The following is a 12986-nucleotide window of genomic DNA, read 5'->3' on the forward strand; positions in this document are numbered from 1 at the left end:
AATGTTTTGAATAGGAATGAATTCTGCGCATGTGCGTGAACTCGGCTCCTAAAATTTCTCTTGAATATAGAAATATTTTGACATAAAATTTTATTTTTGTAGTATAAGATTTGGAAATGTTCGTTGTAAGTGCGGGGATAAAGGATAAAAATATCTAAAATAAAACTTAAAAAAAAGAAAAGAAAAATATATTGAAAAAGTTCTCAGTTTCGAGACTCGAACTGAAGACCAGCAAAACTAGATGGCTCGTGCTGCCGATCCGGCCACGAAGCTTCGTACCCGCAGTGCGTCTGAATGGTCTAAGACTCTCATTATGATTATCAACTAAAAGTTTTAACGTGGTGTCATTCTGGTCTAAAAGCACAATGTTTTGAATAGGAATGAATTCTGCTCATGTGCGTGAACTCGACTCCTAAAATTTCTCTTGAATATAGAAATATTTTGACATAAAATTTTATTTTAGTAGTATAAGATTTAGAAAAGTTCGTAGTAAGTGTGGGAATAAAGGATAAAAATATCTAAAAAAAAATGTAAAAAAAAGAAAAGAAAAATATATTTAAAAAGTTCTCAGTTTCAAGACTCGAACTGAAGACCAGCAAAACTAAATGGTTCGTGCTTCCGATCTGCCCACGAAGCTTCGTACCCGCAGCGCGTCTGAATGGTCTAAGACTCTCATTATGATTATCAACTAAAAGTTTTAACGTGGTGTCATTCTGGTCTAAAAGCACAATGTTTTCAATAGGAATAAATTCTGCGGATGTGCGTGAACTCGACTCCTAAAATTTCTCTTGAATATAGAAATATTTTGACATAAAATTTTATTTTAGTAGTATAAGATTTGGAAAAGTTCGTAGTAAGTGTGGGAATAAAGGATAAAAATATCTAAAATAAAACTTTAAAAAAAGAAAAGAAAAATATATTGAAAAAGTTCTCAGTTTCGAGACTCGAACTGAAGACCAGCAAAACTAAATGGCTTGTGCTGCCGATCTGGCCACGAAGCTTCGTACCCGCAGCGATTCTGAATGGTCTAATACTCTCATTATGATTTGCCACTAAAAGTTTTAACGTGGTGTCATTCTGGTCTAAAAGCACAATGTTTTGAATAGGAATGAATTCTGCGCATGTGCGTGAACTCGGCTCCTAAAATTTCTCTTGAATATAGAAATATTTTGACATAAAATTTTATTTTAGTAGTATAAGATTTGGAAAAGTTCGTAGTAAGTGTGGGAATAAAGGATAAAAATATCTAAAATAAAACTTAAAAAAAAGAAAAGAAAAATATATTTAAAAAGTTCTCAGTTTCGAGACTCGAACTGAAGACCAGAAAAACTAGATGGCTCGTGCTGCCGATCTGCCCACGAAGCTTCGTACCCGCAGCGCGTCTGAATGGTCTAAGACTCTCATAATGATTATCAACTAAAAGTTTTAACGTGGCGCCATTCTGGTCTAAAAGAACAATGTTTTGAATAGGAATGAATTCTGCGCATGTGCGCGAACTCGGCTCCTAAAATTTCTCTTGAATATAGAAATATTTTGACATAAAATTTTATTTTAGTAGTATAAGATTTGGAAAAGTTCGTAGTAAGTGTGGGAATAAAGGATAAAAATATCTAAAAAAAAGAAAAGAAAAATATATTTAAAAAGTTCTCAGTTTCGAGACTCGAACTGAAGACCAGCAAAACTAGATGGCTCGTGCTGCCGATCTGGCCACGAAGCTTCGTACCCGCAGCGATTCTGAATGGTCTAATACTCTCATTATGATTTGCCACTAAAAGTTTTAACGTGGTGTCATTCTGGTCTAAAAGCACAATGTTTTGAATAGGAAAGAATTCTGCGCATGTGCATGAACTCGACTTCTAAAATTTCTCTTGAATATAGAAATATTTTGACATAAAATTTTATTTTAGTAGTATAAGATTTGGAAAAGTTCGTAGTAAGTGTGGGAATAAAGGATAAAAATATCTAAAATAAAACTTAAAAAAAAGAAAAGAAAAATATATTGAAAAAGTTCTCAGTTTCGAGACTCGAACTGAAGACCAGAAAAACTAGATGGCTCATGCTGCCGATCTGGCCACGAAGCTTCGTACCCGCAGTGCGTCTGAATAGTCTAAGACTCTCATTATTATTATCCACTAAAAGTGTTAACGTGGTGTCATTCTGGTCTAAAAGCACAATGTTTTCAATAGGAATGAATTCTGCGGATGTGCGTGAACTCGACTCCTAAAATTTCTCTTGAATATAGAAATATTTTGACATAAAATTTTATTTTAGTAGTATAAGATTTGGAAATGTTCGTAGTAAGTGTGGGAATAAAGGATAAAAATATCTAAAAAAATGTAAAAAAAAGAAAAGAAAAATATATTTAAAAAGTTATCAGTTTCGAGACTCGAACTGAAGACCAGCAAAACTAGATGGCTCGTGCTGCCGATCTGGCCACGAAGCTTCGTACCCGCAGCGATTCTGAATGGTCTAATACTCTCATTATGATTTGCCACTAAAAGTTTTAACGTGGTGTCATTCTGGTCTAAAAGCACAATGTTTTGAATAGGAAAGAATTCTGCGCATGTGCATGAACTCGACTTCTAAAATTTCTCTTGAATATAGAAATATTTTGACATAAAATTTTATTTTAGTAGTATAAGATTTGGAAAAGTTCGTAGTAAGTGTGGGAATAAAGGATAAAAATATCTAAAATAAAACTTAAAAAAAAGAAAAGAAAAATATATTGAAAAAGTTCTCAGTTTCGAGACTCGAACTGAAGACCAGAAAAACTAGATGGCTCGTGCTGCCGATCTGGCCACGAAGCTTCGTACCCGCAGTGCGTCTGAATGGTCTAAGACTCTCATTATTATTATCCACTAAAAGTGTTAACGTGGTGTCATTCTGGTCTAAAAGCACAATGTTTTCAATAGGAATGAATTCTGCGGATGTGCGTGAACTCGACTCCTAAAATTTCTCTTGAATATAGAAATATTTTGACATAAAATTTTATTTTAGTAGTATAAGATTTGGAAATGTTCGTAGTAAGTGTGGGAATAAAGGATAAAAATATCTAAAAAAATGTAAAAAAAAGAAAAGAAAAATATATTTAAAAAGTTATCAGTTTCGAGACTCGAACTGAAGACCAGCAAAACTAGATGGCTCGTGCTGCCGATCTGGCCACGAAGCTTCGTACCCGCAGCGATTCTGAATGGTCTAATACTCTCATTATGATTTGCCACTAAAAGTTTTAACGTGGTGTCATTCTGGTCTAAAAGCACAATGTTTTGAATAAGAATGAATTCTGCGCATGTGCGTGAACTCGACTCCTAAAATTTCTCTTGAATATAGAAATATTTTGACATAAAATTTTATTTTTGTAGTATAAGATTTGGAAATGTTCGTTGTAAGTGCGGGGATAAAGGATAAAAATATCTAAAATAAAAATTAAAAAAAAGAAAAGAAAAATATATTGAAAAAGTTCTCAGTTTCGAGACTCGAACTGAAGACCAGCAAAACTAGATGGCTCGTGCTGCCGATCCGGCCACGAAGCTTCGTACCCGCAGTGCGTCTGAATGGTCTAAGACTCTCATTATGATTATCAACTAAAAGTTTTAACGTGGTGTCATTCTGGTCTAAAAGCACAATGTTTTGAATAGGAATGAATTCTGCTCATGTGCGTGAACTCGACTCCTAAAATTTCTCTTGAATATAGAAATATTTTGACATAAAACTTTATTTTAGTAGTATAAAATTTAGAAAAGTTCGTAGTAAGTGTGGGAATAAAGGATAAAAATATCTAAAAAAAAATGTAAAAAAAAGAAAAGAAAAATATATTTAAAAAGTTCTCAGTTTCAAGACTCGAACTGAAGACCAGCAAAACTAAATGGTTCGTGCTTCCGATCTGCCCACGAAGCTTCGTACCCGCAGCGCGTCTGAATGGTCTAAGACTCTCATTATGATTATCGACTAAAAGTTTTAACGTGGTGTCATTCTGGTCTAAAAGCACAATGTTTTCAATAGGAATAAATTCTGCGGATGTGCGTGAACTCGACTCCTAAAATTTCTCTTTAATATAGAAATATTTTGACATAAAATTTTATTTTAGTAGTATAAGATTTGGAAAAGTTCGTAGTAAGTGTGGGAATAAAGGATAAAAATATCTAAAATAAAACTTTAAAAAAAGAAAAGAAAAATATATTGAAAAAGTTCTCAGTTTCGAGACTCGAACTGAAGACCAGCAAAACTAAATGGCTTGTGCTCCCGATCTCGCCACGAAGCTTCGTACCCGCAGCGATTCTGAATGGTCTAATACTCTCATTCTGATTTGCCACTAAAAGTTTTAACGTGGTGTCATTCTGGTCTAAAAGCACAATGTTTTGAATAGGAATGAATTCTGCGCATGTGCGTGAACTCGGCTCCTAAAATTTCTCTTGAATATAGAAATATTTTGACATAAAATTTTATTTTAGTAGTATAAGATTTGGAAAAGTTCGTAGTAAGTGTGGGAATAAAGGATAAAAATATCTAAAATAAAACTTAAAAAAAAGAAAAGAAAAATATATTGAAAAAGTTCTCAGTTTCGAGACTCGAACTGAAGACCAGAAAAACTAGATGGCTCGTGCTGCCGATCTGCCCACGAAGCTTCGTACCCGCAGCGCGTCTGAATGGTCTAAGACTCTCATAATGATTATCAACTAAAAGTTTTAACGTGGCTGCATTCTGGTCTAAAAGAACAATGTTTTGAATAGGAATGAATTCTGCGCATGTGCGCGAACTCGGCTCCTAAAATTTCTCTTGAATATAGAAATATTTTGACATAAAATTTTATTTTAGTAGTATAAGATTTGGAAAAGTTCGTAGTAAGTGTGGGAATAAAGGATAAAAATATCTAAAAAAAAGAAAAGAAAAATATATTTAAAAAGTTATCAGTTTCGAGACTCGAACTGAAGACCAGCAAAACTAGATGGCTCGTGCTGCCGATCTGGCCACGAAGCTTCGTACCCGCAGCGATTCTGAATGGTCTAATACTCTCATTATGATTTGCCACTAAAAGTTTTAACGTGGTGTCATTCTGGTCTAAAAGCACAATGTTTTGAATAAGAATGAATTCTGCGCATGTGCGTGAACTCGACTCCTAAAATTTCTCTTGAATATAGAAATATTTTGACATAAAATTTTATTTTAGTAGTATAAGATTTGGAAAAGTTTGTAGTAAGTGTGGGAATCAAGGATAAAAATATCTAAAAAAATGTAAAAAAAAGAAAAGACAAATATATTTAAAAAGTTCTCAGTTTCGAGACTCGAACTGAAGACCAGCAAAACTAGATGGCTCGTGCTGCCGATCTGCCCACGAAGCGTCGTACCCGCAGCGCGTCTGAATGGTCTAAGACTCTCATTATGATTATCCACTAAAAGTTTTAACGTGGTGTCAATCTGGTCTAAAAGCACAATGTTTTGAATAGGAATGAATTCTGCGCATGTGCGTGAACTCCACTTATAAAATTGCTCTTGAATATAGAAATATTTTGACATAAAATTTTATTTTAGTAGTATAACATTTGGAAAAGTTCGTAGTAAGTGTGGGAATAAAGGATAAAAATATCTAAAATAAAATTTAAAAAAAAGAAAAGAAAAATATATTTAAAAAGTTCGCAGTTTCGAGACTCGAACTGAAGACCAGCAAAACTAGATGGCTAGTGCTGCCGATCTGCCCACGAAGCTTCGTACCCGCAGCGCGTCTGAATGGTCTAAGACTCTCATTATGATTATCAACTAAAAGTTTTAACGTGGTGTCATTCTGGTCTAAATGCACAATGTTTTGAATAGGAATGAATTTTGCGCAATTGCGTGAACTCGGCTCCTAAAATTTCTCTTGAATATAGAAATATTTTGACATAAAATTTTATTTTAGTAGTATAAGATTTGGAAAAGTTCGTAGTAAGTGTGGGAATAAAGGATAAAAATATTTTTAAAAAATGTAAAAAAAAGAAAAGAAAAATATATTTAAAAAGTTCTCAGTTTCGAGACTCGAACTGAAGACCAGCAAAACTAGATGGCTCGTGCTACCGATCTGGCCACGAAGCTTCGTACCCGCAGCGCGTCTGAATGGTCTAAGACTCTCATTATGATTACCAACTAAAAGTTTTAACGTGGTGTCATTCTGGTCTAAAAGCACAATGTTTTGAATAGGAATGAATTCTGCGCATGTGCGTGAACTCGACTCATAAAATTTCTCTTGAATATAAAAATATTTTGACATAAAATTCTATTTTAGTAGTATAAGATTTGGAAAAGTTCGTAGTAAGTGTGGGAATAAAGGATAAAAATATCTAAAAAAAATGTAAAAAAAAGAAAAGAAAAATATATTTAAAAAGTTCTCAGTTTCGAGACTCGAACTGAAGACCAGCAAAACTAGATGCCTCGTGCTGCCGATCTGCCCACGAAGCTTCGTACCCGCAGCGCGTCTGAATGGTCTAAGACTCTCATTATGATTATCAACTAAAAGTTTTAACGTGGTGTCATTCTGGTCTAAAAGCACAATGTTTTGAATAGGAATGAATTCTGCGCATGTGCGTGAACTCGACTCATAAAATTTCTCTTGAATATAAAAATATTTTGACATAAAATTCTATTTTAGTAGTATAAGATTTGGAAAAGTTCGTAGTAAGTGTGGGAATAAAGGATAAAAATATCTAAAAAAAATGTAAAAAAAAGAAAAGAAAAATATATTTTAAAAGTTCTCAGTTTCGAGACTCGAACTGAAGACCAGCAAAACTAGATGGCTCGTGCTGCCGATCTGCCCACGAAGCTTCGTACCCGCAGCGCGTCTGAATGGTCTAAGATTCTCATTATGATTATCAACTAAAAGTTTTAACGTGGTGTCATTCTGGTCTAAAAGCACAATGTTTTGAATAGGAATGAATTCTGCGCATGTGCGCGAACTCGGCTCCTAAAATTTCTCTTGAATATAGAAATATTTTGACATAAAATTTTATTTTAGTAGTATAAAATTTGGAAAAGTTCGTAGTAAGTGTGGGAATAAAGGATAAAAATATTTTTAAAAAATGTAAAAAAAAGAAAAGAAAAATATATTTAAAAAGTTCTCAGTTTCGAGACTCGAACTGAAGACCAGCAAAACTAGATGGCTCGTGCTACCGATCTGGCCATGAAGCTTCGTACCCGCAGCGCGTCTGAATGGTCTAAGACTCTCATTATGATTATCAACTAAAAGTTTTAACGTGGTGTCATTCTGGTCTAAAAGCACAATGTTTTCAATAGGAATGAATTCTGCGCATGTGCGCGAACTCGGCTCCTAAAATTTCTCTTGAATATAGAAATATTTTGACATAAAATTTTATTTTAGTAGTATAAGATTTGGAAAAGTTCGTAGTAAGTGTGGGAATAAAGGATAAAAATATCTAAAAAAATGTAAGAAAAAGAAAAGAAAAATATATTTAAAAATTTCTCAGATTCGAGACTCGAACTGAAGACCAGCAAAACTAGATGGCTCGTGCTGCCGATCTGCCCACGAAGCTTCGTACCCGCAGCGCGTCTGAATGGTCTAAGACTGTCATTATGATTATCCACTAAAAGTTTTAACGTGGTGTCATTCTGGTCTAAAAGCACAATGTTTTGAATAGGAATGAATTCTGCGCATGTGCGCGAACTCGGCTCCTAAAATTTCTCTTGAATATAGAAATATTTTGACATAAAATTTTATTTTAGTAGTATAAGATTTGGAAAAGTTCGTAGTAAGTGTGGGAATAAAGGATAAAAATATCTAAAAAAAATGTAAAAAAAAGAAAAGAAAAATATATTTAAAAAGTTCTCAGTTTCGAGACTCGAACTGAAGACCAGCAAAACTGGATGGCTCGTGCTGCCGATCTGGCAATGAAGCTTCGTACCCGCAGCGCGTCTGAATGGTCTAAGACTCTCATTATGATTATCCCCTAAAAGTTTTAGCGTGGTGTCATTCTGGTCTAAAAGCACAATGTTTTGAATAGGAAAGAATTCTGCGCATGTGCGTGAACTCGACTCCTAAAATTTCTCTTGAATATAGAAAAATTTTGAAATAAAATTTTATTTTAGTAGTATAAGATTTGGAAAAGTTCGTAGTAAGTGTGGAAATAAAGGATAAAAATATTTTAAAAAAATGTAAAAAAAAAAAAGAAAAGAAAAATATATTTAAAAAGTTCTCAGTTTCGAGACTCGAACTGAAGACCAGAAAAACTAGATGGCTCGTGCTGCCGATCTGGCCACGAAGCTTCGTCCCCGCAGTGCTTCTGAATGGTCTAAGACTCTCATTATTATTATCCACTAAAAGTGTTAACGTGGTGTCATTCTGGTCTAAAAGCACAATGTTTTCAATAGGAATGAATTCTGCGCATGTGCGTGAACTCGACTCCTAAAATTTCTCTTGAATATAGAAATATTTTGACATAAAATTTTATTTTAGTAGTATAAGATTTGGAAAAGTTCGTAGTAAGTGTGGGAATAAAGGATAAAAATATCTAAAATAAAACTTAAAAAAAAGAAAAGAAAAATATATTGAAAAAGTTCTCAGTTTCGAGACTCGAACTGAAGACCAGAAAAACTAGATGGCTCTGCTGCCGATCTGGCCACGAAGCTTCGTACCCGCAGCGATTCTGAATGGTCTAAGACTCTCATTATGATTATCCCCTAAAAGTTTTAACGTGGTGTCATTCTGGTCTAAAAGCACAATGTTTTGAATAGGAAAGAATTCTGCGCATGTGCGTGAACTCGACTCCTAAAATTTCTCTTGAATATAGAAATATTTTGACATAAAATTTTATTTTAGTAGTATAAGATTTGGAAAAGTTCGTAGTAAGTGTGGAAATAAAGGATAAAAATATTTAAAAAAAATGTAAAAAAAAAAAGAAAAGAAAAATATATTTAAAAAGTTCTCAGTTTCGAGACTCGAACTGAAGACCAGCAAAACTAGACGGCTCGTGCTGCCGATCTGGCAACGAAGCTTCGTACCCGCAGCGCGTCTGAATGGTCTAAGACTCTCATTATGATTATCCACTAAAAGTTTTAACGTGGTGTCATTCTGGTCTAAAAGCACAATGTTTTGAATAGGAATGAATTCTGCGTATGTGTGTGAACTCGACTCCTAAAATTTATCTTGAATATAGAAATATTTTGACATAAAATTTTATTTTAGTAGTATAAGATTTGGAAAAGTTCGTAGTAAGTGTGGGAATAAAGGATAAAAATATCTAAAATAAAACTTAAAAAAAAAGAAAAGAAAAATATATTGAAAAAGTTCTCAGTTTCGAGACTCGAACTGAAGACCAGAAAAACTAGATGGCTCGTGCTGCCGATCTGGCCACGAAGCTTCGACCCCGCAGTGCTTCTGAATGGTCTAAGACAATCATTATTATTATCCACTAAAAGTGTTAACGTGGTGTCATTCTGGTCTAAAAGCACAATGTTTTCAATAGGAATGAATTCTGCGCATGTGCGTGAACTCGACTCCTAAAATTTCTCTTGAATATAGAAATATTTTGACATAAAATTTTATTTTAGTAGTATAAGATTTGGAAAAGTTCGTAGTAAGTGTGGGAATGAAGGATAAAAATATCTAAAAAAAATGTAAAAAAAAGAAAAGAAAAATATATTTAAAAAGTTCTCAGTTTCGAGACTCGAACTGAAGACCAGCAAAACTAGATGGCTCGTGCTGCCGATCTGGCAATGAAGATTCGTACACGCAGCGCGTCTGAATGGTCTAAGACTCTCATTATGATTATCCACTAAAAGTTTTAACGTGGTGTCATTCTGGTCTAAAAGCAAAATGTTTTGAATAGGAATGAATTCTGCGCATGTGCGTGAACTCGACTCCTAAAATTTCTCTTGAATATAGAAATATTTTGACATAAAATTTTATTTTAGTAGTATAAGATTTGGAAAAGTTCGTAGTAAGTGTGGGAATGAAGGATAAAAATATCTAAAAAAAATGTAAAAAAAAGAAAAGAAAAATATATTTAAAAAGTTCTCAGTTTCGAGACTCGAACTGAAGACCAGCAAAACTAGATGGCTCGTGCTGCCGATCTGGCAATGAAGCTTCGTACACGCAGCGCGTCTGAATGGTCTAAGACTCTCATTATGATTATCCACTAAAAGTTTTAACGTGGTGTCATTCTGGTCTAAAAGCAAAATGTTTTGAATAGGAATGAATTCTGCGCATGTGCGTGAACTCGACTCCTAAAATTTCTCTTGAATATAGAAATATTTTGACATAAAATTTTATTTTAGTAGTATAAGATTTGGAAAAGTTCGTAGTAAGTGTGGGAATAAAGGATAAAAATATCTAAAATAAAACTTAAAAAAAAGAAAAGAAAAATATATTGAAAAAGTTCTCAGTTTCGAGACTCGAACTGAAGACCAGAAAAACTAGATGGCTCGTGCTGCCGATCTGGCCACGAAGCTTCGTACCCGCAGCGATTCTGAATGGTCTAAGACTCTCATTATGATTATCCCCTAAAAGTTTTAACGTGGTGTCATTCTGGTCTAAAAGCACAATGTTTTGAATAGGAAAGAATTCTGCGCATGTGCGTGAACTCGACTCCTAAAATTTCTCTTGAATATAGAAATATTTTGACATAAAATTTTATTTTAGTAGTATAAGATTTGGAAAAGTTCGTAGTAAGTGTGGAAATAAAGGATAAAAATATTTAAAAAAAATGTAAAAAAAAAAAGAAAAGAAAAATATATTTAAAAAGTTCTCAGTTTCGAGACTCGAACTGAAGACCAGCAAAACTAGATGGCTCGTGCTGCCGATCTGGCCACGAAGCTTCGTCCCCGCAGTGCTTCTGAATGGACTAAGACTCTCATTATTATTATCCACTAAAAGTGTTAACGTGGTGTCATTCTGGTCTAAAAGCACAATGTTTTCAATAGGAATGAATTCTGCGCATGTGCGTGAACTCGACTCCTAAAATTTCTCTTGAATATAGAAATATTTTGACATAAAATTTTATTTTAGTAGTATAAGATTTGGAAAAGTTCGTAGTAAGTGGGGGAATGAAGGATAAAAATATCTAAAAAAAAATGTAAAAAAAAGAAAAGAAAAATATATTTAAAAAGTTCTCAGTTTCGAGACTCGAACTGAAGACCAGCAAAACTAGATGGCTCGTGCTGCCGATCTGGCAATGAAGCTTCGTACACGCAGCGCGTCTGAATGGTCTAAGACTCTCATTATGATTATCCACTAAAAGTTTTAACGTGGTGTCATTCTGGTCTAAAAGCAAAATGTTTTGAATAGGAATGAATTCTGCGCATGTGCGTGAACTCGACTCCTAAAATTTCTCTTGAATATAGAAATATTTTGACATAAAATTTTATTTTAGTAGTATAAGATTTGGAAAAGTTCGTAGTAAGTGTGGGAATAAAGGATAAAAATATCTAAAATAAAACTTAAAAAAAAGAAAAGAAAAATATATTGAAAAAGTTCTCAGTTTCGAGACTCGAACTGAAGACCAGAAAAACTAGATGGCTCGTGCTGCCGATCTGGCCACGAAGCTTCGTACCCGCAGCCATTCTGACTGGTCTAAGACTCTCATTATGATTATCCCCTAAAAGTTTTAACGTGGTGTCATTCAGGTCTAAAAGCACAATGTTTTGAATAGGAAAGAATTCTGCGCATGTGCGTGAACTCGACTCCTAAAATTTCTCTTGAATATAGAAATATTTTGACATAAAATTTTATTTTAGTAGTATAAGATTTGGAAAAGTTCGTAGTAAGTGTGGAAATAAAGGATAAAAATATTTAAAAAAAATGTAAAAAAAAAAAAAGAAAAGAAAAATATATTTAAAAAGTTCTCAGTTTCGAGACTCGAACTGAAGACCAGCAAAACTAGATGGCTCGTGCTGCCGATCTGGCAACGAAGCTTCGTACCCGCAGCGCGTCTGAATGGTCTAAGACTCTCATTATGATTATCCACTAAAAGTTTTAACGTGGTGTCATTCTGGTCTAAAAGCACAATGTTTTGAATAGGAATGAATTCTGCGCATGTGCATGAACTCGACTTCTAAAATTTCTCTTGAATATAGAAATATTTTGACATAAAATTTTATTTTAGTAGTATAAGATTTGGAAAAGTTCGTAGTAAGTGTTGGAATGAAGGATAAAAATATCTAAAATAAAACTTAAAAAAAAGAAAAGAACAATATATTGAAAAAGTTCTCAGTTTCGAGACTCGAACTGAAGACCAGAAAAACTAGATGGCTCGTGCTGAAGATCTGGCCACGAAGCTTCGTACCCGCAGTGCGTCTGAATGGTCTAAGACTCTCATTATTATTATCCACTAAAAGTGTTAACGTGGTGTCATTCTGGTCTAAAAGCACAATGTTTTCAATAGGAATGAATTCTGCGGATGTGCGTGAACTCGACTCCTAAAATTTCTCTTGAATATAGAAATATTTTGACATAAAATTTTATTTTAGTAGTATAAGATTTGGAAAAGTTCGTAGTAAGTGTGGGAATAAAGGATAAAAATATCTAAAAAAAATGTAAAAAAAAGAAAAGAAAAATATATTTAAAAAGTTCTCAGTTTCGAGACTCGAACTGAAGACCAGCAAAACTAGATGGCTCGTGCTGCCGATCTGCCCACGAAGCTTCGTACCCGCAGCGTGTCTGAATGGTCTAAGACTCTCATTATGATTATCATCTAAAAGTTTTAACGTGGTGTCATTCTGGTCTAAAAGCACAATGTTTTCAATAGGAATGAATTCTGCGCATGTGCGTGAACTCGACTCCTAAAATTTCTCTTGAATATAGAAATATTTTGACATAAAATTTTATTTTAGTAGTATAAGATTTGGAAAAGTTCGTAGTAAGTGGGGGAATGAAGGATAAAAATATCTAAAAAAAATGTAAAAAAAAGAAAAGAAAAATATATTTAAAAAGTTCTCAGTTTCGAGACTCGAACTGAAGACCAGCAAAACTAGATGGCTCGTGCTGCCGATCTGGCAATGAAGCTTCG

This window comes from Argiope bruennichi, chromosome 7, assembly GCF_947563725.1.
Source record: "Argiope bruennichi chromosome 7, qqArgBrue1.1, whole genome shotgun sequence".
Classification (NCBI taxonomy): Eukaryota; Metazoa; Arthropoda; class Arachnida; order Araneae; family Araneidae; genus Argiope; species Argiope bruennichi.